General features: G+C 34.9%; 1 long non-coding RNA gene across 1 annotated transcript; it reads right to left on the reverse strand.

Moving 5' to 3' along the window:
• Window positions 1-7,032: 7,032 nt before the first annotated feature.
• On the reverse strand, window positions 7,033-21,695 carry LOC147846053 (uncharacterized). Its single transcript, XR_015481282.1, has 3 exons — window positions 21,187-21,695; window positions 10,957-11,699; window positions 7,033-8,351 (listed from the first exon to the last, which is right to left on the reverse strand). It is a non-coding gene; the product is annotated as an uncharacterized LOC147846053 (long non-coding RNA).
• Window positions 21,696-26,386: the final 4,691 nt, after the last annotated feature.

Below are 26,386 nucleotides of genomic sequence, written 5' to 3' on the forward strand. Positions count from 1 at the left end.
AAGTTGCAAATGAAAATCTATGTCTCTGACTGAGTTTGCATTACTGTGATTTGACATCTCTGCTGGCTGAGATAAGCTCATTTTCAACGTCCAATTCAGAATGTAATAAAACCAGATCCAGCTATAAAATGCATCATTCTTTTTTGTTTTAGACAACATTTCATGCACTGTTAAACATGTTAAAGCAAGTTGCAAGTGAAAATCTATGTCTCTGACTGAGTTTGCATTACTGTGATTTGACCTCTCTGCTGGCTGAGATAAACTCATTTTCAACGTCCAATTCAGAATGTAATAAAACCAGATCCAGCTATAAAATGCATCATTCTTTTTTGTTTTAGACAACATTTCATGCACTGTTAAACATGTTAAAGCAAGTTGCAAATGAAAATCTATGTCTCTGACTGAGTTTGCATTACTGTGATTTGACCTCTCTGCTGGCTGAGATAAGCTCATTTTCAACGTCCAATTCAGAATGTAATAAAACCAGATCCAGCCATAAAATGCATCATTCTTTTTTGTTTTAGACAACATTTCATGCACTGTTAAACATGTTAAAGCAAGTTGCAAGTGAAAATCTATGTCTCTGACTGAGTTTGCATTACTGTGATTTGACCTCTCTGCTGGCTGAGATAAGCTCATTTTCAACGTCCAATTCAGAATGTAATAAAACCAGATCCAGCTATAAAATGCATCATTCTTTTTTGTTTTAGACAACATTTCATGCACTGTTAAACATGTTAAAGCAAGTTGCAAATGAAAATCTATGTCTCTGACTGAGTTTGCATTACTGTGCTTTGACCTCTCTGCTGGCTGAGATAAGCTCATTTTCAACGTCCATTTCAGAATGTGATAAAACCAGATCCAGCCATAAAATGCATCATTCTTTTTTGTTTTAGACAACATTTCATGCACTGTTAAACATGTTAAAGCAAGTTGCAAGTGAAAATCTATGTCTCTGACTGAGTTTGCATTACTGTGATTTGACCTCTCTGCTGGCTGAGATAAGCTCATTTTCAACGTCCAATTCAGAATGTAATAAAACCAGATCCAGACATAAAATGCATCATTCTTTTTTGTTTTAGACAACATTTCATGCACTGTTAAACATGTTAAAGCAAGTTGCAAGTGAAAATCTATGTCTCTGACTGAGTTTGCATTACTGTGATTTGACATCTCTGCTGGCTGAGATAAGCTCATTTTCAACGTCCAATTCAGAATGTAATAAAACCAGATCCAGCTATAAAATGCATCATTCTTTTTTGTTTTAGACAACATTTCATGCACTGTTAAACATGTAAAAGCAAGTTGCAAATGAAAATCTATGTCTCTGACTGAGTTTGCATTACTGTGATTTGACATCTCTGCTGGCTGAGATAAGCTCATTTTCAACGTCCAATTCAGAAAGTGATAAAAACAGATCCAGCCATAAAATGGATCATTCTTTTTTGTTTTAGACAACATTTCATGCACTGTTAAACATGTTAAAGCAAGTTGCAAGTGAAAATCTATGTCTCTGACTGAGTTTGCATTACTGTGCTTTGACCTCTCTGCTGGCTGAGATAAGCTCATTTTCAACGTCCATTTCAGAATGTGATAAAACCAGATCCAGCCATAAAATGCATCATTCTTTTTTGTTTTAGACAACATTTCATGCACTGTTAAACATGTTAAAGCAAGTTGCAAGTGAAAATCTATGTCTCTGACTGAGTTTGCATTACTGTGATTTGACCTATCTGCTGGCTGAGATAAGCTCATTTTCAACGTCCAATTCAGAATGTAATAAAACCAGATCCAGCTATAAAATGCATCATTCTTTTTTGTTTTAGACAACATTTCATGCACTGTTAAACATGTTAAAGCAAGTTGCAAATGAAAATCTATGTCTCTGACTGAGTTTGCATTACTGTGATTTGACCTCTCTGCTGGCTGAGATAAGCTCATTTTCAACGTCCAATTCAGAATGTAATAAAACCAGATCCAGCTATAAAATGCATCATTCTTTTTTGTTTTAGACAACATTTCATGCACTGTTAAACATGTTAAAGCAAGTTGCAAATGAAAATCTATGTCTCTGACTGAGTTTGCATTACTGTGATTTGACCTCTCTGCTGGCTGAGATAAGCTCATTTTCAACGTCCAATTCAGAATGTAATAAAACCAGATCCAGCCATAAAATGCATCATTCTTTTTTGTTTTAGACAACATTTCATGCACTGTTAAACATGTTAAAGCAAGTTGCAAGTGAAAATCTATGTCTCTGACTGAGTTTGCATTACTGTGATTTGACCTCTCTGCTGGCTGAGATAAGCTCATTTTTAACGTCCAATTCAGAATGTAATAAAACCAGATCCAGCTATAAAATGCATCATTCTTTTTTGTTTTAGACAACATTTCATGCACTGTTAAACATGTTAAAGCAAGTTGCAAGTGAAAATCTATGTCTCTGACTGAGTTTGCATTACTGTGATTTGACATCTCTGCTGGCTGAGATAAGCTCATTTTTAACGTCCAATTCAGAATGTAATAAAACCAGATCCAGCTATAAAATGCATCATTCTTTTTTGTTTTAGACAACATTTCATGCACTGTTAAACATGTTAAAGCAAGTTGCAAGTGAAAATCTATGTCTCTGACTGAGTTTGCATTACTGTGATTTGACATCTCTGCTGGCTGAGATAAGCTCATTTTCAACGTCCAATTCAGAATGTAATAAAACCAGATCCAGCCATAAAATGCATCATTCTTTTTTGTTTTAGACAACATTTCATGCACTGTTAAACATGTTAAAGCAAGTTGCAAGTGAAAATCTATGTCTCTGACTGAGTTTGCATTACTGTGATTTGACCTCTCTGCTGGCTGAGATAAGCTCATTTTCAACGTCCAATTCAGAATGTAATAAAACCAGATCCAGCTATAAAATGCATCATTCTTTTTTGTTTTAGACAACATTTCATGCACTGTTAAACATGTTAAAGCAAGTTGCAAGTGAAAATCTATGTCTCTGACTGAGTTTGCATTACTGTGATTTGACCTCTCTGCTGGCTGAGATAAGCTCATTTTCAACGTCCAATTCAGAATGTAATAAAACCAGATCCAGCCATAAAATGCATCATTCTTTTTTGTTTTAGACAACATTTCATGCACTGTTAAACATGTTAAAGCAAGTTGCAAGTGAAAATCTATGTCTCTGACTGAGTTTGCATTACTGTGATTTGACCTCTCTGCTGGCTGAGATAAGCTCATTTTTAACGTCCAATTCAGAATGTAATAAAACCAGATCCAGCTATAAAATGCATCATTCTTTTTTGTTTTAGACAACATTTCATGCACTGTTAAACATGTTAAAGCAAGTTGCAAGTGAAAATCTATGTCTCTGACTGAGTTTGCATTACTGTGATTTGACATCTCTGCTGGCTGAGATAAGCTCATTTTCAACGTCCAATTCAGAATGTAATAAAACCAGATCCAGCCATAAAATGCATCATTCTTTTTTGTTTTAGACAACATTTCATGCACTGTTAAACATGTTAAAGCAAGTTGCAAGTGAAAATCTATGTCTCTGACTGAGTTTGCATTACTGTGATTTGACCTCTCTGCTGGCTGAGATAAGCTCATTTTCAACGTCCAATTCAGAATGTAATAAAACCAGATCCAGCTATAAAATGCATCATTCTTTTTTGTTTTAGACAACATTTCATGCACTGTTAAACATGTTAAAGCAAGTTGCAAGTGAAAATCTATGTCTCTGACTGAGTTTGCATTACTGTGATTTGACCTCTCTGCTGGCTGAGATAAGCTCATTTTCAACATCCAATTCAGAATGTAATAAAACCAGATCCAGACATAAAATGCATCATTTTTTTTTGTTTTAGACAACATTTCATGCACTGTTAAACATGTTAAAGCAAGTTGCAAGTGAAAATCTATGTCTCTGACTGAGTTTGCATTACTCTGATTTGACATCTCTGCTGGCTGAGATAAGCTCATTTTCAACGTCCAATTCAGAATGTAATAAAACCAGATCCAGCTATAAAATGCATCATTCTTTTTTGTTTTAGACAACATTTCATGCACTGTTAAACATGTAAAAGCAAGTTGCAAATGAAAATCTATGTCTCTGACTGAGTTTGCATTACTGTGATTTGACATCTCTGCTGGCTGAGATAAGCTCATTTTCAACGTCCAATTCAGAAAGTGATAAAAACAGATCCAGCCATAAAATGGATCATTCTTTTTTGTTTTAGACAACATTTCATGCACTGTTAAACATGTTAAAGCAAGTTGCAAGTGAAAATCTATGTCTCTGACTGAGTTTGCATTACTGTGCTTTGACCTCTCTGCTGGCTGAGATAAGCTCATTTTCAACGTCCATTTCAGAATGTGATAAAACCAGATCCAGCCATAAAATGCATCATTCTTTTTTGTTTTAGACAACATTTCATGCACTGTTAAACATGTTAAAGCAAGTTGCAAGTGAAAATCTATGTCTCTGACTGAGTTTGCATTACTGTGATTTGACCTATCTGCTGGCTGAGATAAGCTCATTTTCAACGTCCAATTCAGAATGTAATAAAACCAGATCCAGCTATAAAATGCATCATTCTTTTTTGTTTTAGACAACATTTCATGCACTGTTAAACATGTTAAAGCAAGTTGCAAATGAAAATCTATGTCTCTGACTGAGTTTGCATTACTGTGATTTGACCTCTCTGCTGGCTGAGATAAGCTCATTTTCAACGTCCAATTCAGAATGTAATAAAACCAGATCCAGCTATAAAATGCATCATTCTTTTTTGTTTTAGACAACATTTCATGCACTGTTAAACATGTTAAAGCAAGTTGCAAGTGAAAATCTATGTCTCTGACTGAGTTTGCATTACTGTGATTTGACCTCTCTGCTGGCTGAGATAAACTCATTTTCAACGTCCAATTCAGAATGTAATAAAACCAGATCCAGCTATAAAATGCATCATTCTTTTTTGTTTTAGACAACATTTCATGCACTGTTAAACATGTTAAAGCAAGTTGCAAATGAAAATCTATGTCTCTGACTGAGTTTGCATTACTGTGATTTGACCTCTCTGCTGGCTGAGATAAGCTCATTTTCAACGTCCAATTCAGAATGTAATAAAACCAGATCCAGCCATAAAATGCATCATTCTTTTTTGTTTTAGACAACATTTCATGCACTGTTAAACATGTTAAAGCAAGTTGCAAGTGAAAATCTATGTCTCTGACTGAGTTTGCATTACTGTGATTTGACCTCTCTGCTGGCTGAGATAAGCTCATTTTCAACGTCCAATTCAGAATGTAATAAAACCAGATCCAGCTATAAAATGCATCATTCTTTTTTGTTTTAGACAACATTTCATGCACTGTTAAACATGTTAAAGCAAGTTGCAAATGAAAATCTATGTCTCTGACTGAGTTTGCATTACTGTGCTTTGACCTCTCTGCTGGCTGAGATAAGCTCATTTTCAACGTCCATTTCAGAATGTGATAAAACCAGATCCAGCCATAAAATGCATCATTCTTTTTTGTTTTAGACAACATTTCATGCACTGTTAAACATGTTAAAGCAAGTTGCAAGTGAAAATCTATGTCTCTGACTGAGTTTGCATTACTGTGATTTGACCTCTCTGCTGGCTGAGATAAGCTCATTTTCAACGTCCAATTCAGAATGTAATAAAACCAGATCCAGACATAAAATGCATCATTCTTTTTTGTTTTAGACAACATTTCATGCACTGTTAAACATGTTAAAGCAAGTTGCAAGTGAAAATCTATGTCTCTGACTGAGTTTGCATTACTGTGATTTGACATCTCTGCTGGCTGAGATAAGCTCATTTTCAACGTCCAATTCAGAATGTAATAAAACCAGATCCAGCTATAAAATGCATCATTCTTTTTTGTTTTAGACAACATTTCATGCACTGTTAAACATGTAAAAGCAAGTTGCAAATGAAAATCTATGTCTCTGACTGAGTTTGCATTACTGTGATTTGACATCTCTGCTGGCTGAGATAAGCTCATTTTCAACGTCCAATTCAGAAAGTGATAAAAACAGATCCAGCCATAAAATGGATCATTCTTTTTTGTTTTAGACAACATTTCATGCACTGTTAAACATGTTAAAGCAAGTTGCAAGTGAAAATCTATGTCTCTGACTGAGTTTGCATTACTGTGCTTTGACCTCTCTGCTGGCTGAGATAAGCTCATTTTCAACGTCCATTTCAGAATGTGATAAAACCAGATCCAGCCATAAAATGCATCATTCTTTTTTGTTTTAGACAACATTTCATGCACTGTTAAACATGTTAAAGCAAGTTGCAAGTGAAAATCTATGTCTCTGACTGAGTTTGCATTACTGTGATTTGACCTATCTGCTGGCTGAGATAAGCTCATTTTCAACGTCCAATTCAGAATGTAATAAAACCAGATCCAGCTATAAAATGCATCATTCTTTTTTGTTTTAGACAACATTTCATGCACTGTTAAACATGTTAAAGCAAGTTGCAAATGAAAATCTATGTCTCTGACTGAGTTTGCATTACTGTGATTTGACCTCTCTGCTGGCTGAGATAAGCTCATTTTCAACGTCCAATTCAGAATGTAATAAAACCAGATCCAGCTATAAAATGCATCATTCTTTTTTGTTTTAGACAACATTTCATGCACTGTTAAACATGTTAAAGCAAGTTGCAAATGAAAATCTATGTCTCTGACTGAGTTTGCATTACTGTGATTTGACATCTCTGCTGGCTGAGATAAGCTCATTTTCAACGTCCAATTCAGAATGTAATAAAACCAGATCCAGCTATAAAATGCATCATTCTTTTTTGTTTTAGACAACATTTCATGCACTGTTAAACATGTTAAAGCAAGTTGCAAGTGAAAATCTATGTCTCTGACTGAGTTTGCATTACTGTGATTTGACCTCTCTGCTGGCTGAGATAAACTCATTTTCAACGTCCAATTCAGAATGTAATAAAACCAGATCCAGCTATAAAATGCATCATTCTTTTTTGTTTTAGACAACATTTCATGCACTGTTAAACATGTTAAAGCAAGTTGCAAATGAAAATCTATGTCTCTGACTGAGTTTGCATTACTGTGATTTGACCTCTCTGCTGGCTGAGATAAGCTCATTTTCAACGTCCAATTCAGAATGTAATAAAACCAGATCCAGCCATAAAATGCATCATTCTTTTTTGTTTTAGACAACATTTCATGCACTGTTAAACATGTTAAAGCAAGTTGCAAGTGAAAATCTATGTCTCTGACTGAGTTTGCATTACTGTGATTTGACATCTCTGCTGGCTGAGATAAGCTCATTTTCAACGTCCAATTCAGAATGTAATAAAACCAGATCCAGCCATAAAATGCATCATTCTTTTTTGTTTTAGACAACATTTCATGCACTGTTAAACATGTTAAAGCAAGTTGCAAGTGAAAATCTATGTCTCTGACTGAGTTTGCATTACTGTGATTTGACATCTCTGCTGGCTGAGATAAGCTCATTTTCAACGTCCAATTCAGAATGTAATAAAACCAGATCCAGCCATAAAATGCATCATTCTTTTTTGTTTTAGACAACATTTCATGCACTGTTAAACATGTTAAAGCAAGTTGCAAGTGAAAATCTATGTCTCTGACTGAGTTTGCATTACTGTGATTTGACCTCTCTGCTGGCTGAGATAAGCTCATTTTCAACGTCCAATTCAGAATGTAATAAAACCAGATCCAGCTATAAAATGCATCATTCTTTTTTGTTTTAGACAACATTTCATGCACTGTTAAACATGTTAAAGCAAGTTGCAAGTGAAAATCTATGTCTCTGACTGAGTTTGCATTACTGTGATTTGACATCTCTGCTGGCTGAGATAAGCTCATTTTCAACGTCCAATTCAGAATGTAATAAAACCAGATCCAGCCATAAAATGCATCATTCTTTTTTGTTTTAGACAACATTTCATGCACTGTTAAACATGTTAAAGCAAGTTGCAAGTGAAAATCTATGTCTCTGACTGAGTTTGCATTACTGTGATTTGACATCTCTGCTGGCTGAGATAAGCTCATTTTCAACGTCCAATTCAGAATGTAATAAAACCAGATCCAGCCATTAAATGCATCATTCTTTTTTGTTTTAGACAACATTTCATGCACTGTTAAACATGTTAAAGCAAGTTGCAAGTGAAAATCTATGTCTCTGACTGAGTTTGCATTACTGTGATTTGACCTCTCTGCTGGCTGAGATAAGCTCATTTTCAACGTCCAATTCAGAATGTAATAAAACCAGATCCAGACATAAAATGCATCATTCTTTTTTGTTTTAGACAACATTTCATGCACTGTTAAACATGTTAAAGCAAGTTGCAAGTGAAAATCTATGTCTCTGACTGAGTTTGCATTACTGTGATTTGACCTCTCTGCTGGCTGAGATAAGCTCATTTTCAACGTCCAATTCAGAATGTAATAAAACCAGATCCAGCTATAAAATGCATCATTCTTTTTTGTTTTAGACAACATTTCATGCACTGTTAAACATGTTAAAGCAAGTTGCAAATGAAAATCTATGTCTCTGACTGAGTTTGCATTACTGTGATTTGACCTCTCTGCTGGCTGAGATAAGCTCATTTTCAACGTCCAATTCAGAATGTAATAAAACCAGATCCAGCCATAAAATGCATCATTCTTTTTTGTTTTAGACAACATTTCATGCACTGTTAAACATGTTAAAGCAAGTTGCAAGTGAAAATCTATGTCTCTGACTGAGTTTGCATTACTGTGATTTGACCTCTCTGCTGGCTGAGATAAGCTCATTTTCAACGTCCAATTCAGAATGTAATAAAACCAGATCCAGCTATAAAATGCATCATTCTTTTTTGTTTTAGACAACATTTCATGCACTGTTAAACATGTTAAAGCAAGTTGCAAGTGAAAATCTATGTCTCTGACTGAGTTTGCATTACTGTGATTTGACATCTCTGCTGGCTGAGATAAGCTCATTTTCAACGTCCAATTCAGAATGTAATAAAACCAGATCCAGCCATTAAATGCATCATTCTTTTTTGTTTTAGACAACATTTCATGCACTGTTAAACATGTTAAAGCAAGTTGCAAGTGAAAATCTATGTCTCTGACTGAGTTTGCATTACTGTGATTTGACCTCTCTGCTGGCTGAGATAAGCTCATTTTCAACGTCCAATTCAGAATGTAATAAAACCAGATCCAGACATAAAATGCATCATTCTTTTTTGTTTTAGACAACATTTCATGCACTGTTAAACATGTTAAAGCAAGTTGCAAGTGAAAATCTATGTCTCTGACTGAGTTTGCATTACTGTGATTTGACCTCTCTGCTGGCTGAGATAAGCTCATTTTCAACGTCCAATTCAGAATGTAATAAAACCAGATCCAGCTATAAAATGCATCATTCTTTTTTGTTTTAGACAACATTTCATGCACTGTTAAACATGTTAAAGCAAGTTGCAAATGAAAATCTATGTCTCTGACTGAGTTTGCATTACTGTGATTTGACCTCTCTGCTGGCTGAGATAAGCTCATTTTCAACGTCCAATTCAGAATGTAATAAAACCAGATCCAGCCATAAAATGCATCATTCTTTTTTGTTTTAGACAACATTTCATGCACTGTTAAACATGTTAAAGCAAGTTGCAAGTGAAAATCTATGTCTCTGACTGAGTTTGCATTACTGTGATTTGACATCTCTGCTGGCTGAGATAAGCTCATTTTCAACGTCCAATTCAGAATGTAATAAAACCAGATCCAGCCATTAAATGCATCATTCTTTTTTGTTTTAGACAACATTTCATGCACTGTTAAACATGTTAAAGCAAGTTGCAAGTGAAAATCTATGTCTCTGACTGAGTTTGCATTACTGTGATTTGACCTCTCTGCTGGCTGAGATAAGCTCATTTTCAACGTCCAATTCAGAATGTAATAAAACCAGATCCAGACATAAAATGCATCATTCTTTTTTGTTTTAGACAACATTTCATGCACTGTTAAACATGTTAAAGCAAGTTGCAAGTGAAAATCTATGTCTCTGACTGAGTTTGCATTACTGTGATTTGACCTCTCTGCTGGCTGAGATAAGCTCATTTTCAACGTCCAATTCAGAATGTAATAAAACCAGATCCAGCTATAAAATGCATCATTCTTTTTTGTTTTAGACAACATTTCATGCACTGTTAAACATGTTAAAGCAAGTTGCAAGTGAAAATCTATGTCTCTGACTGAGTTTGCATTACTGTGATTTGACATCTCTGCTGGCTGAGATAAGCTCATTTTCAACGTCCAATTCAGAATGTAATAAAACCAGATCCAGCTATAAAATGCATCATTCTTTTTTGTTTTAGACAACATTTCATGCACTGTTAAACATGTTAAAGCAAGTTGCAAATGAAAATCTATGTCTCTGACTGAGTTTGCATTACTGTGATTTGACATCTCTGCTGGCTGAGATAAGCTCATTTTCAACGTCCAATTCAGAATGTAATAAAACCAGATCCAGCTATAAAATGCATCATTCTTTTTTGTTTTAGACAACATTTCATGCACTGTTAAACATGTTAAAGCAAGTTGCAAGTGAAAATCTATGTCTCTGACTGAGTTTGCATTACTGTGATTTGACATCTCTGCTGGCTGAGATAAGCTCATTTTCAACGTCCAATTCAGAAAGTGATAAAAACAGATCCAGGCATAAAATGCATCATTCTTTTTTGTTTTAGACAACATTTCATGCACTGTTAAACATGTTAAAGCAAGTTGCAAGAGAAAATCTATGTCCCTGACTGAGTTTGCATTACTGTGATTTGACCTCTCTGCTGGCTGAGATAAGCTCATTTTCAACGTCCAATTCAGAAAGTGATAAAAACAGATCCAGCCATAAAATGGATCATTCTTTTTTGTTTTAGACAACATTTCATGCACTGTTAAACATGTTAAAGCAAGTTGCAAGTGAAAATCTATGTCTCTGACTGAGTTTGCATTACTGTGATTTGACCTCTCTGCTGGCTGAGATAAGCTCATTTTCAACGTCCAATTCAGAATGTACTAAAACCAGATCCAGCTATAAAATGCATCATTCTTTTTTGTTTTAGACAACATTTCATGCACTGTTAAACATGTTAAAGCAAGTTGCAAATGAAAATCTATGTCTCTGACTGAGTTTGCATTACTGTGATTTGACCTCTCTGCTGGCTGAGATAAGCTCATTTTCAACGTCCAATTCAGAATGTAATAAAACCAGATCCAGCTATAAAATGCATCATTCTTTTTTGTTTTAGACAACATTTCATGCACTGTTAAACATGTTAAAGCAAGTTGCAAGTGAAAATCTATGTCTCTGACTGAGTTTGCATTACTGTGATTTGACATCTCTGCTGGCTGAGATAAGCTCATTTTCAACGTCCAATTCAGAATGTAATAAAACCAGATCCAGCCATAAAATGCATCATTCTTTTTTGTTTTAGACAACATTTCATGCACTGTTAAACATGTTAAAGCAAGTTGCAAGTGAAAATCTATGTCTCTGACTGAGTTTGCATTACTGTGATTTGACATCTCTGCTGGCTGAGATAAGCTCATTTTCAACGTCCAATTCAGAATGTAATAAAACCAGATCCAGCCATAAAATGCATCATTCTTTTTTGTTTTAGACAACATTTCATGCACTGTTAAACATGTTAAAGCAAGTTGCAAGTGAAAATCTATGTCTCTGACTGAGTTTGCATTACTGTGATTTGACCTCTCTGCTGGCTGAGATAAGCTCATTTTCAACGTCCAATTCAGAATGTAATAAAACCAGATGCAGCTATAAAATGCATCATTCTTTTTTGTTTTAGACAACATTTCATGCACTGTTAAACATGTTAAAGCAAGTTGCAAGTGAAAATCTATGTCTCTGACTGAGTTTGCATTACTGTGATTTGACCTCTCTGCTGGCTGAGATAAGCTCATTTTCAACGTCCAATTCAGAATGTAATAAAACCAGATCCAGCTATAAAATGCATCATTCTTTTTTGTTTTAGACAACATTTCATGCACTGTTAAACATGTTAAAGCAAGTTGCAAGTGAAAATCTATGTCTCTGACTGAGTTTGCATTACTGTGATTTGACATCTCTGCTGGCTGAGATAAGCTCATTTTCAACGTCCAATTCAGAATGTAATAAAACCAGATCCAGCCATAAAATGCATCATTCTTTTTTGTTTTAGACAACATTTCATGCACTGTTAAACATGTTAAAGCAAGTTGCAAGTGAAAATCTATGTCTCTGACTGAGTTTGCATTACTGTGATTTGACCTCTCTGCTGGCTGAGATAAGCTCATTTTCAACGTCCAATTCAGAAAGTGATAAAAACAGATCCAGCCATAAAATGCATCATTCTTTTTTGTTTTAGACAACATTTCATGCACTGTTAAACATGTTAAAGCAAGTTGCAAGTGAAAATCTATGTCTCTGACTGAGTTTGCATTACTGTGATTTGACCTCTCTGCTGGCTGAGATAAGCTCATTTTCAACGTCCAATTCAGAATGTAATAAAACCAGATCCAGCTATAAAATGCATCATTCTTTTTTGTTTTAGACAACATTTCATGCACTGTTAAACATGTTAAAGCAAGTTGCAAGTGAAAATCTATGTCTCTGATTGAGTTTGCATTACTGTGATTTGACCTCTCTGCTGGCTGAGATAAGCTCATTTTCAACGTCCAATTCAGAATGTAATAAAACCAGATCCAGCTATAAAATGCATCATTCTTTTTTGTTTTAGACAACATTTCATGCACTGTTAAACATGTTAAAGCAAGTTGCAAGTGAAAATCTATGTCTCTGACTGAGTTTGCATTACTGTGATTTGACATCTCGGCTGGCTGAGATAAGCTCATTTTCAACGTCCAATTCAGAATGTAATAAAACCAGATCCAGCCATTAAATGCATCATTCTTTTTTGTTTTAGACAACATTTCATGCACTGTTAAACATGTTAAAGCAAGTTGCAAGTGAAAATCTATGTCTCTGACTGAGTTTGCATTACTGTGATTTGACCTCTCTGCTGGCTGAGATAAGCTCATTTTCAACGTCCAATTCAGAATGTAATAAAACCAGATCCAGACATAAAATGCATCATTCTTTTTTGTTTTAGACAACATTCCATGCACTGTTAAACATGTTAAAGCAAGTTGCAAGTGAAAATCTATGTCTCTGACTGAGTTTGCATTACTGTGATTTGACCTCTCTGCTGGCTGAGATAAGCTCATTTTCAACGTCCAATTCAGAATGTAATAAAACCAGATCCAGACATAAAATGCATCATTCTTTTTTGTTTTAGACAACATTTCATGCACTGTTAAACATGTTAAAGCAAGTTGCAAGTGAAAATCTATGTCTCTGACTGAGTTTGCATTACTGTGATTTGACCTCTCTGCTGGCTGAGATAAGCTCATTTTCAACGTCCAATTCAGAATGTAATAAAACCAGATCCAGCTATAAAATGCATCATTCTTTTTTGTTTTAGACAACATTTCATGCACTGTTAAACATGTTAAAGCAAGTTGCAAATGAAAATCTATGTCTCTGACTGAGTTTGCATTACTGTGATTTGACCTCTCTGCTGGCTGAGATAAGCTCATTTTCAACGTCCTATTCAGAATGTAATAAAACCAGATCCAGCTATAAAATGCATCATTCTTTTTTGTTTTAGACAACATTTCATGCACTGTTAAACATGTTAAAGCAAGTTGCAAATGAAAATCTATGTCTCTGACTGAGTTTGCATTACTGTGATTTGACATCTCTGCTGGCTGAGATAAGCTCATTTTCAACGTCCAATTCAGAATGTAATAAAACCAGATCCAGCCATAAAATGCATCATTCTTTTTTGTTTTAGACAACATTTCATGCACTGTTAAACATGTTAAAGCAAGTTGCAAGTGAAAATCTATGTCTCTGACTGAGTTTGCATTACTGTGATTTGACCTCTCTGCTGGCTGAGATAAGCTCTTTTTCAACGTCCAATTCAGAATGTAATAAAACCAGATCCAGCTATAAAATGCATCATTCTTTTTTGTTTTAGACAACATTTCATGCACTGTTAAACATGTTAAAGCAAGTTGCAAGTGAAAATCTATGTCTCTGACTGAGTTTGCATTACTGTGATTTGACATCTCTGCTGGCTGAGATAAGCTCATTTTCAACGTCCAATTCAGAATGTAATAAAACCAGATCCAGCCATAAAATGCATCATTCTTTTTTGTTTTAGACAACATTTCATGCACTGTTAAACATGTTAAAGCAAGTTGCAAGTGAAAATCTATGTCTCTGACTGAGTTTGCATTACTGTGATTTGACCTCTCTGCTGGCTGAGATAAGCTCATTTTCAACGTCCAATTCAGAATGTAATAAAACCAGATCCAGACATAAAATGCATCATTCTTTTTTGTTTTAGACAACATTTCATGCACTGTTAAACATGTTAAAGCAAGTTGCAAGTGAAAATCTATGTCTCTGACTGAGTTTGCATTACTGTGATTTGAGCTCTCTGCTGGCTGAGATAAGCTCATTTTCAACGTCCAATTCAGAATGTAATAAAACCAGATCCAGCCATAAAATGCATCATTCTTTTTTGTTTTAGACAACATTTCATGCACTGTTAAACATGTTAAAGCAAGTTGCAAGTGAAAATCTATGTCTCTGACTGAGTTTGCATTACTGTGATTTGACATCTCTGCTGGCTGAGATAAGCTCATTTTCAACGTCCAATTCAGAATGTAATAAAACCAGATCCAGCCATAAAATGCATCATTCTTTTTTGTTTTAGACAACATTTCATGCACTGTTAAACATGTTAAAGCAAGTTGCAAGTGAAAATCTATGTCTCTGACTGAGTTTGCATTACTGTGATTTGACCTCTCTGCTGGCTGAGATAAGCTCATTTTCAACGTCCAATTCAGAATGTAATAAAACCAGATCCAGCTATAAAATGCATCATTCTTTTTTGTTTTAGACAACATTTCATGCACTGTTAAACATGTTAAAGCAAGTTGCAAGTGAAAATCTATGTCTCTGACTGAGTTTGCATTACTGTGATTTGACCTCTCTGCTGGCTGAGATAAGCTCATTTTCAACGTCCAGTTCAGAAAGTGATAAAAACAGATCCAGCCATAAAATGCATCATTCTTTTTTGTTTTAGACAACATTTCATGCACTGTTAAACATGTTAAAGCAAGTTGCAAGTGAAAATCTATGTCTCTGACTGAGTTTGCATTACTGTGATTTGACCTCTCTGCTGGCTGAGATAAGCTCATTTTCAACGTCCAATTCAGAATGTAATAAAACCAGATCCAGCCATAAAATGCATCATTCTTTTTTGTTTTAGACAACATTTCATGCACTGTTAAACATGTTAAAGCAAGTTGCAAGTGAAAATCTATGTCTCTGACTGAGTTTGCATTACTGTGATTTGACCTCTCTGCTGGCTGAGATAAGCTCATTTTCAACGTCCAATTCAGAATGTAATAAAACCAGATCCAGCTATAAAATGCATCATTCTTTTTTGTTTTAGACAACATTTCATGCACTGTTAAACATGTTAAAGCAAGTTGCAAGTGAAAATCTATGTCTCTGACTGAGTTTGCATTACTGTGATTTGACATCTCTGCTGGCTGAGATAAGCTCATTTTCAACGTCCAATTCAGAATGTAATAAAACCAGATCCAGCCATAAAATGCATCATTCTTTTTTGTTTTAGACAACATTTCATGCACTGTTAAACATGTTAAAGCAAGTTGCAAGTGAAAATCTATGTCTCTGACTGAGTTTGCATTACTGTGATTTGACCTCTCTGCTGGCTGAGATAAGCTCATTTTCAACGTCCAATTCAGAATGTAATAAAACCAGATCCAGCTATAAAATGCATCATTCTTTTTTGTTTTAGACAACATTTCATGCACTGTTAAACATGTTAAAGCAAGTTGCAAGTGAAAATCTATGTCTCTGACTGAGTTTGCATTACTGTGATTTGACCTCTCTGCTGGCTGAGATAAGCTCATTTTCAACGTCCAGTTCAGAAAGTGATAAAAACAGATCCAGCCATAAAATGCATCATTCTTTTTTGTTTTAGACAACATTTCATGCACTGTTAAACATGTTAAAGCAAGTTGCATGTGAAAATCTATGTCTCTGACTGAGTTTGCATTACTGTGATTTGACTTCTCTGCTGGCTGAGATAAGCTCATTTTCAACGTCCAATTCAGAATGTAATAAAACCAGATCCAGCCATAAAATGCATCATTCTTTTTTGTTTTAGACAACATTTCATGCACTGTTAAACATGTTAAAGCAAGTTGCAAGTGAAAATCTATGTCTCTGACTGAGTTTGCATTACTGTGATTTGACCTCTCTGCTGGCTGAGATAAGCTCATTTTCAACGTCCAATTCAGAATGTAATAAAACCAGATCCAGCTATAACATGCATCATTCTTTTTTGTTTTAGACAACATTTCATGCACTGTTAAACATGTTAAAGCAAGTTGCAAGTGAAAATCTATGTCTCTGATTGAGTTTGCATTACTGTGATTTGACCTCTCTGCTGGCTGAGATAAGCTCATTTTCAACGTCCAATTCAGAATGTAATAAAACCAGATCCAGCTATAAAATGCATCATTCTTTTTTGTTTTAGACAACATTTCATGCACTGTTAAACATGTTAAAGCAAGTTGCAAGTGAAAATCTATGTCTCTGACTGAGTTTGCATTACTGTGATTTGACCTCTCTGCTGGCTGAGATAAGCTCATTTTCAACGTCCAATTCAGAATGTAATAAAACCAGATCCAGCCATAAAATGCATCATTCTTTTTTGTTTTAGACAACATTTCATGCACTGTTAAACATGTTAAAGCAAGTTGCAAGTGAAAATCTATGTCTCTGACTGAGTTTGCATTACTGTGATTTGACCTCTCTGCTGGCTGAGATAAGCTCATTTTCAACGTCCAATTCAGAATGTAATAAAACCAGATCCAGCCATAAAATGCATCATTCTTTTTTGTTTTAGACAACATTTCATGCACTGTTAAACATGTTAAAGCAAGTTGCAAGTGAAAATCTATGTCTCTGACTGAGTTTGCATTACTGTGATTTGACCTCTCTGCTGGCTGAGATAAGCTCATTTTCAACGTCCAATTCAGAATGTAATAAAACCAGATCCAGCCATAAAATGCATCATTCTTTTTTGTTTTAGACAACATTTCATGCACTGTTAAACATGTTAAAGCAAGTTGCAAGTGAAAATCTATGTCTCTGACTGAGTTTGCATTACTGTGATTTGACCTCTCTGCTGGCTGAGATAAGCTCTTTTTCAACGTCCAATTCAGAATGTAATAAAACCAGATCCAGCTATAAAATGCATCATTCTTTTTTGTTTTAGACAACATTTCATGCACTGTTAAACATGTTAAAGCAAGTTGCAAGTGAAAATCTATGTCTCTGACTGAGTTTGCATTACTGTGATTTGACCTCTCTGCTGGCTGAGATAAGCTCATTTTCAACGTCCAATTCAGAATGTAATAAAACCAGATCCAGACATAAAATGCATCATTCTTTTTTGTTTTAGACAACATTTCATGCACTGTTAAACATGTTAAAGCAAGTTGCAAGTGAAAATCTATGTCTCTGACTGAGTTTGCATTACTGTGATTTGACCTCTCTGCTGGCTGAGATAAGCTCATTTTCAACGTCCAATTCAGAATGTAATAAAACCAGATCCAGCTATAAAATGCATCATTCTTTTTTGTTTTAGACAACATTTCATGCACTGTTAAACATGTTAAAGCAAGTTGCAAATGAAAATCTATGTCTCTGACTGAGTTTGCATTACTGTGATTTGACCTCTCTGCTGGCTGAGATAAGCTCATTTTCAACGTCCAATTCAGAATGTAATAAAACCAGATCCAGCTATAAAATGCATCATTCTTTTTTGTTTTAGACAACATTTCATGCACTGTTAAACATGTTAAAGCAAGTTGCAAATGAAAATCTATGTCTCTGACTGAGTTTGCATTACTGTGATTTGACATCTCTGCTGGCTGAGATAAGCTCATTTTCAACGTCCAATTCAGAATGTAATAAAACCAGATCCAGCTATAAAATGCATCATTCTTTTTTGTTTTAGACAACATTTCATGCACTGTTAAACATGTTAAAGCAAGTTGCAAGTGAAAATCTATGTCTCTGACTGAGTTTGCATTACTGTGATTTGACATCTCTGCTGGCTGAGATAAGCTCATTTTCAACGTCCAATTCAGAATGTAATAAAACCAGATCCAGCCATAAAATGCATCATTCTTTTTTGTTTTAGACAACATTTCATGCACTGTTAAACATGTAAAAGCAAGTTGCAAGTGAAAATCTATGTCTCTGACTGAGTTTGCATTACTGTGATTTGACCTCTCTGCTGGCTGAGATAAGCTCATTTTCAACGTCCAATTCAGAAAGTGATAAAAACAGATCCAGCCATAAAATGCATCATTCTTTTTTGTTTTAGACAACATTTCATGCACTGTTAAACATGTTAAAGCAAGTTGCAAGAGAAAATCTATGTCCCTGACTGAGTTTGCATTACTGTGATTTGACCTCTCTGCTGGCTGAGATAAGCTCATTTTCAACGTCCAATTCAGAAAGTGATAAAAACAGATCCAGCCATAAAATGGATCATTCTTTTTTGTTTTAGACAACATTTCATGCACTGTTAAACATGTTAAAGCAAGTTGCAAGTGAAAATCTATGTCTCTGACTGAGTTTGCATTACTGTGATTTGACCTATCTGCTGGCTGAGATAAGCTCATTTTCAACGTCCAATTTAGAAAGTGATAAAAACAGATCCAGCCATAAAATGCATCATTCTTTTTTGTTTTAGACAACATTTCATGCACTGTTAAACATGTTAAAGCAAGTTGCAAGTGAAAATCTATGTCTCTGACTGAGTTTGCATTACTGTGATTTGACCTCTCTGCTGGCTGAGATAAGCTCATTTTCAACGTCCAATTCAGAATGTAATAAAACCAGATCCAGCCATAAAATGCATCATTCTTTTTTGTTTTAGACAACATTTCATGCACTGTTAAACATGTTAAAGCAAGTTGCAAGTGAAAATCTATGTCTCTGACTGAGTTTGCATTACTGTGATTTGACCTCTCTGCTGGCTGAGATAAGCTCATTTTCAACGTCCAATTCAGAATGTAATAAAACCAGATCCAGCCATAAAATGCATCATTCTTTTTTGTTTTAGACAACATTTCATGCACTGTTAAACATGTTAAAGCAAGTTGCAAGTGAAAATCTATGTCTCTGACTGAGTTTGCATTACTGTGATTTGACATCTCTGCTGGCTGAGATAAGCTCATTTTCAACGTCCAATTCAGAATGTAATAAAACCAGATCCAGCCATAAAATGCATCATTCTTTTTTGTTTTAGACAACATTTCATGCACTGTTAAACATGTTAAAGCAAGTTGCAAGTGAAAATCTATGTCTCTGACTGAGTTTGCATTACTGTGATTTGACCTCTCTGCTGGCTGAGATAAGCTCATTTTCAACGTCCAATTCAGAATGTAATAAAACCAGATCCAGCTATAAAATGCATCATTCTTTTTTGTTTTAGACAACATTTCATGCACTGTTAAACATGTTAAAGCAAGTTGCAAGTGAAAATCTATGTCTCTGACTGAGTTTGCATTACTGTGATTTGACCTCTCTGCTGGCTGAGATAAGCTCATTTTCAACGTCCAATTCAGAATGTAATAAAACCAGATCCAGCCATAAAATGCATCATTCTTTTTTGTTTTAGACAACATTTCATGCACTGTTAAACATGTTAAAGCAAGTTGCAAGTGAAAATCTATGTCTCTGACTGAGTTTGCATTACTGTGATTTGACATCTCTGCTGGCTGAGATAAGCTCATTTTCAACGTCCAATTCAGAATGTAATAAAACCAGATCCAGCTATAACATGCATCATTCTTTTTTGTTTTAGACAACATTTCATGCACTGTTAAACATGTTAAAGCAAGTTGCAAGTGAAAATCTATGTCTCTGATTGAGTTTGCATTACTGTGATTTGACCTCTCTGCTGGTTGAGATAAGCTCATTTTCAACGTCCAATTCAGAATGTAATAAAACCAGATCCAGCTATAAAATGCATCATTCTTTTTTGTTTTAGACAACATTTCATGCACTGTTAAACATGTTAAAGCAAGTTGCAAGTGAAAATCTATGTCTCTGATTGAGTTTGCATTACTGTGATTTGACATCTCTGCTGGCTGAGATAAGCTCATTTTCAACGTCCAATTCAGAATGTTATAAAACCAGATCCAGCTATAAAATGCATCATTCTTTTTTGTTTTAGACAACATTTCATGCACTGTTAAACATGTTAAAGCAAGTTGCAAGTTAAAATCTATGTCTCTGACTGAGTTTGCATTACTGTGATTTGACATCTCTGCTGGCTGAGATAAGCTCATTTTCAACGTCCAATTCAGAATGTAATAAAACCAGATCCAGCCATAAAATGCATCATTCTTTTTTGTTTTAGACAACATTTCATGCACTGTTAAACATGTTAAAGCAAGTTGCAAGTGAAAATCTATGTCTCTGAATGAGTTTGCATTACTGTGATTTGACATCTCTGCTGGCTGAGATAAGCTCATTTTCAACGTCCAATTCAGAATGTAATAAAACCAGATCCAGCCATAAAATGCATCATTCTTTTTTGTTTTAGACAACATTTCATGCACTGTTAAACATGTTAAAGCAAGTTGCAAGTGAAAATCTATGTCTCTGACTGAGTTTGCATTACTGTGATTTGACCTCTCTGCTGGCTGAGATAAGCTCATTTTCAACGTCCAATTCAGAATGTAATAAAACCAGATCCAGACATAAAATGCATCATTCTTTTTTGTTTTAGACAACATTTCATGCACTGTTAAACATGTTAAAGCAAGTTGCAAGTGAAAATCTATGTCTCTGACTGAGTTTGCATTACTGTGATTTGACCTCTCTGCTGGCTGAGATAAGCTCATTTTCAACGTCCAATTCAGAATGTAATAAAACCAGATGCAGCTATAAAATGCATCATTCTTTTTTGTTTTAGACAACATTTCATGCACTGTTAAACATGTTAAAGCAAGTTGCAAGTGAAAATCTATGTCTCTGACTGAGTTTGCATTACTGTGATTTGACCTCTCTGCTGGCTGAGATAAGCTCATTTTCAACGTCCAATTCAGAATGTAATAAAACCAGATCCAGCTATAAAATGCATCATTCTTTTTTGTTTTAGACAACATTTCATGCACTGTTAAACATGTTAAAGCAAGTTGCAAGTGAAAATCTATGTCTCTGACTGAGTTTGCATTACTCTGATTTGACATCTCTGCTGGCTGAGATAAGCTCATTTTCAACGTCCAATTCAGAATGTAATAAAACCAGATCCAGCCATAAAATGCATCATTCTTTTTTGTTTTAGACAACATTTCATGCACTGTTAAACATGTTAAAGCAAGTTGCAAGTGAAAATCTATGTCTCTGACTGAGTTTGCATTACTGTGATTTGACCTCTCTGCTGGCTGAGATAAGCTCATTTTCAACGTCCAATTCAGAATGTAATAAAACCAGATCCAGCTATAAAATGCATCATTCTTTTTTGTTTTAGACAACATTTCATGCACTGTTAAACATGTTAAAGCAAGTTGCAAATGAAAATCTATGTCTCTGACTGAGTTTGCATTACTGTGATTTGACATCTCTGCTGGCTGAGATAAGCTCATTTTCAACGTCCAATTCAGAATGTAATAAAACCAGATCCAGCTATAAAATGCATCATTCTTTTTTGTTTTAGACAACATTTCATGCACTGTTAAACATGTTAAAGCAAGTTGCAAGTGAAAATCTATGTCTCTGACTGAGTTTGCATTACTGTGATTTGACCTCTCTGCTGGCTGAGATAAGCTCATTTTCAACGTCCAATTCAGAATGTAATAAAACCAGATCCAGCTATAAAATGCATCATTCTTTTTTGTTTTAGACAACATTTCATGCACTGTTAAACATGTTAAAGCAAGTTGCAAGTGAAAATCTATGTCTCTGACTGAGTTTGCATTACTGTGATTTGACCTCTCTGCTGGCTGAGATAAGCTCATTTTCAACGTCCAATTCAGAATGTAATAAAACCAGATCCAGACATAAAATGCATCATTCTTTTTTGTTTTAGACAACATTTCATGCACTGTTAAACATGTTAAAGCAAGTTGCAAGTGAAAATCTATGTCTCTGACTGAGTTTGCATTACTGTGATTTGACCTCTCTGCTGGCTGAGATAAGCTCATTTTCAACGTCCAATTCAGAATGTAATAAAACCAGATCCAGCTATAAAATGCATCATTCTTTTTTGTTTTAGACAACATTTCATGCACTGTTAAACATGTTAAAGCAAGTTGCAAATGAAAATCTATGTCTCTGACTGAGTTTGCATTACTGTGATTTGACCTCTCTGCTGGCTGAGATAAGCTCATTTTCAACGTCCAATTCAGAATGTAATAAAACCAGATCCAGCTATAAAATGCATCATTCTTTTTTGTTTTAGACAACATTTCATGCACTGTTAAACATGTTAAAGCAAGTTGCAAATGAAAATCTATGTCTCTGACTGAGTTTGCATTACTGTGATTTGACATCTCTGCTGGCTGAGATAAGCTCATTTTCAACGTCCAATTCAGAATGTAATAAAACCAGATCCAGCTATAAAATGCATCATTCTTTTTTGTTTTAGACAACATTTCATGCACTGTTAAACATGTTAAAGCAAGTTGCAAGTGAAAATCTATGTCTCTGACTGAGTTTGCATTACTGTGATTTGACATCTCTGCTGGCTGAGATAAGCTCATTTTCAACGTCCAATTCAGAATGTAATAAAACCAGATCCAGCTATAAAATGCATCATTCTTTTTTGTTTTAGACAACATTTCATGCACTGTTAAACATGTTAAAGCAAGTTGCAAATGAAAATCTATGTCTCTGACTGAGTTTGCATTACTGTGATTTGACCTCTCTGCTGGCTGAGATAAGCTCATTTTCAACGTCCAATTCAGAATGTAATAAAACCAGATCCAGCTATAAAATGCATCATTCTTTTTTGTTTTAGACAACATTTCATGCACTGTTAAACATGTTAAAGCAAGTTGCAAATGAAAATCTATGTCTCTGACTGAGTTTGCATTACTGTGATTTGACATCTCTGCTGGCTGAGATAAGCTCATTTTCAACGTCCAATTCAGAATGTTATAAAACCAGATCCAGCTATAAAATGCATCATTCTTTTTTGTTTTAGACAACATTTCATGCACTGTTAAACATGTTAAAGCAAGTTGCAAGTGAAAATCTATGTCTCTGACTGAGTTTGCATTACTGTGATTTGACATCTCTGCTGGCTGAGATAAGCTCATTTTCAACGTCCAATTCAGAATGTAATAAAACCAGATCCAGCCATAAAATGCATCATTCTTTTTTGTTTTAGACAACATTTCATGCACTGTTAAACATGTTAAAGCAAGTTGCAAGTGAAAATCTATGTCTCTGACTGAGTTTGCATTACTGTGATTTGACCTCTCTGCTGGCTGAGATAAGCTCATTTTCAACGTCCAATTCAGAATGTAATAAAACCAGATGCAGCTATAAAATGCATCATTCTTTTTTGTTTTAGACAACATTTCATGCACTGTTAAACATGTTAAAGCAAGTTGCAAGTGAAAATCTATGTCTCTGACTGAGTTTGCATTACTGTGATTTGACCTCTCTGCTGGCTGAGATAAGCTCATTTTCAACGTCCAATTCAGAATGTAATAAAACCAGATCCAGCTATAAAATGCATCATTCTTTTTTGTTTTAGACAACATTTCATGCACTGTTAAACATGTTAAAGCAAGTTGCAAGTGAAAATCTATGTCTCTGACTGAGTTTGCATTACTCTGATTTGACATCTCTGCTGGCTGAGATAAGCTCATTTTCAACGTCCAATTCAGAATGTAATAAAACCAGATCCAGCCATAAAATGCATCATTCTTTTTTGTTTTAGACAACATTTCATGCACTGTTAAACATGTTAAAGCAAGTTGCAAGTGAAAATCTATGTCTCTGACTGAGTTTGCATTACTGTGATTTGACCTCTCTGCTGGCTGAGATAAGCTCATTTTCAACGTCCAATTCAGAATGTAATAAAACCAGATCCAGCTATAACATGCATCATTCTTTTTTGTTTTAGACAACATTTCATGCACTGTTAAACATGTTAAAGCAAGTTGCAAGTGAAAATCTTTGTCTCTGATTGAGTTTGCATTACTGTGATTTGACCTCTCTGCTGGTTGAGATAAGCTCATTTTCAACGTCCAATTCAGAATGTAATAAAACCAGATCCAGCTATAAAATGCATCATTCTTTTTTGTTTTAGACAACATTTCATGCACTGTTAAACATGTTAAAGCAAGTTGCAAGTGAAAATCTATGTCTCTGACTGAGTTTGCATTACTGTGATTTGACCTCTCTGCTGGCTGAGATAAGCTCATTTTCAACGTCCAATTCAGAATGTAATAAAACCAGATCCAGCCATAAAATGCATCATTCTTTTTTGTTTTAGACAACATTTCATGCACTGTTAAACATGTTAAAGCAAGTTGCAAGTGAAAATCTATGTCTCTGACTGAGTTTGCATTACTGTGATTTGACCTCTCTGCTGGCTGAGATAAGCTCATTTTCAACGTCCAATTCAGAATGTAATAAAACCAGATCCAGACATAAAATGCATCATTCTTTTTTGTTTTAGACAACATTTCATGCACTGTTAAACATGTTAAAGCAAGTTGCAAGTGAAAATCTATGTCTCTGACTGAGTTTGCATTACTGTGATTTGAGCTCTCTGCTGGCTGAGATAAGCTCATTTTCAACGTCCAATTCAGAAAGTGATAAAAACAGATCCAGCCATAAAATGGATCATTCTTTTTTGTTTTAGACAACATTTCATGCACTGTTAAACATGTTAAAGCAAGTTGCAAGTGAAAATCTATGTCTCTGACTGAGTTTGCATTACTGTGATTTGACATCTCTGCTGGCTGAGATAAGCTCATTTTCAACGTCCAATTCAGAATGTAATAAAACCAGATCCAGCCATAAAATGCATCATTCTTTTTTGTTTTAGACAACATTTCATGCACTGTTAAACATGTTAAAGCAAGTTGCAAGTGAAAATCTATGTCTCTGACTGAGTTTGCATTACTGTGATTTGACCTCTCTGCTGGCTGAGATAAGCTCATTTTCAACGTCCAATTCAGAATGTAATAAAACCAGATCCAGCTATAAAATGCATCATTCTTTTTTGTTTTAGACAACATTTCATGCACTGTTAAACATGTTAAAGCAAGTTGCAAGTGAAAATCTATGTCTCTGACTGAGTTTGCATTACTGTGATTTGACATCTCTGCTGGCTGAGATAAGCTCATTTTCAACGTCCAATTCAGAATGTAATAAAACCAGATCCAGCCATAAAATGCATCATTCTTTTTTGTTTTAGACAACATTTCATGCACTGTTAAACATGTTAAAGCAAGTTGCAAGTGAAAATCTATGTCTCTGACTGAGTTTGCATTACTGTGATTTGACCTCTCTGCTGGCTGAGATAAGCTCATTTTCAACGTCCAATTCAGAATGTAATAAAACCAGATCCAGCTATAAAATGCATCATTCTTTTTTGTTTTAGACAACATTTCATGCACTGTTAAACATGTTAAAGCAAGTTGCAAGTGAAAATCTATGTCTCTGACTGAGTTTGCATTACTGTGATTTGACCTCTCTGCTGGCTGAGATAAGCTCATTTTCAACGTCCAATTCAGAATGTAATAAAACCAGATCCAGACATAAAATGCATCATTCTTTTTTGTTTTAGACAACATTTCATGCACTGTTAAACATGTTAAAGCAAGTTGCAAGTGAAAATCTATGTCTCTGACTGAGTTTGCATTACTGTGATTTGACCTCTCTGCTGGCTGAGATAAGCTCATTTTCAACGTCCAATTCAGAATGTAATAAAACCAGATCCAGCTATAAAATGCATCATTCTTTTTTGTTTTAGACAACATTTCATGCACTGTTAAACATGTTAAAGCAAGTTGCAAGTGAAAATCTATGTCTCTGACTGAGTTTGCATTACTCTGATTTGACATCTCTGCTGGCTGAGATAAGCTCATTTTCAACGTCCAATTCAGAATGTAATAAAACCAGATCCAGCCATAAAATGCATCATTCTTTTTTGTTTTAGACAACATT

This window comes from Danio rerio, chromosome 3, assembly GCF_052040795.2.
Source record: "Danio rerio strain M-AB ecotype USA chromosome 3, GRCz13ab, whole genome shotgun sequence".
Classification (NCBI taxonomy): domain Eukaryota; kingdom Metazoa; phylum Chordata; class Actinopteri; order Cypriniformes; family Danionidae; genus Danio; species Danio rerio.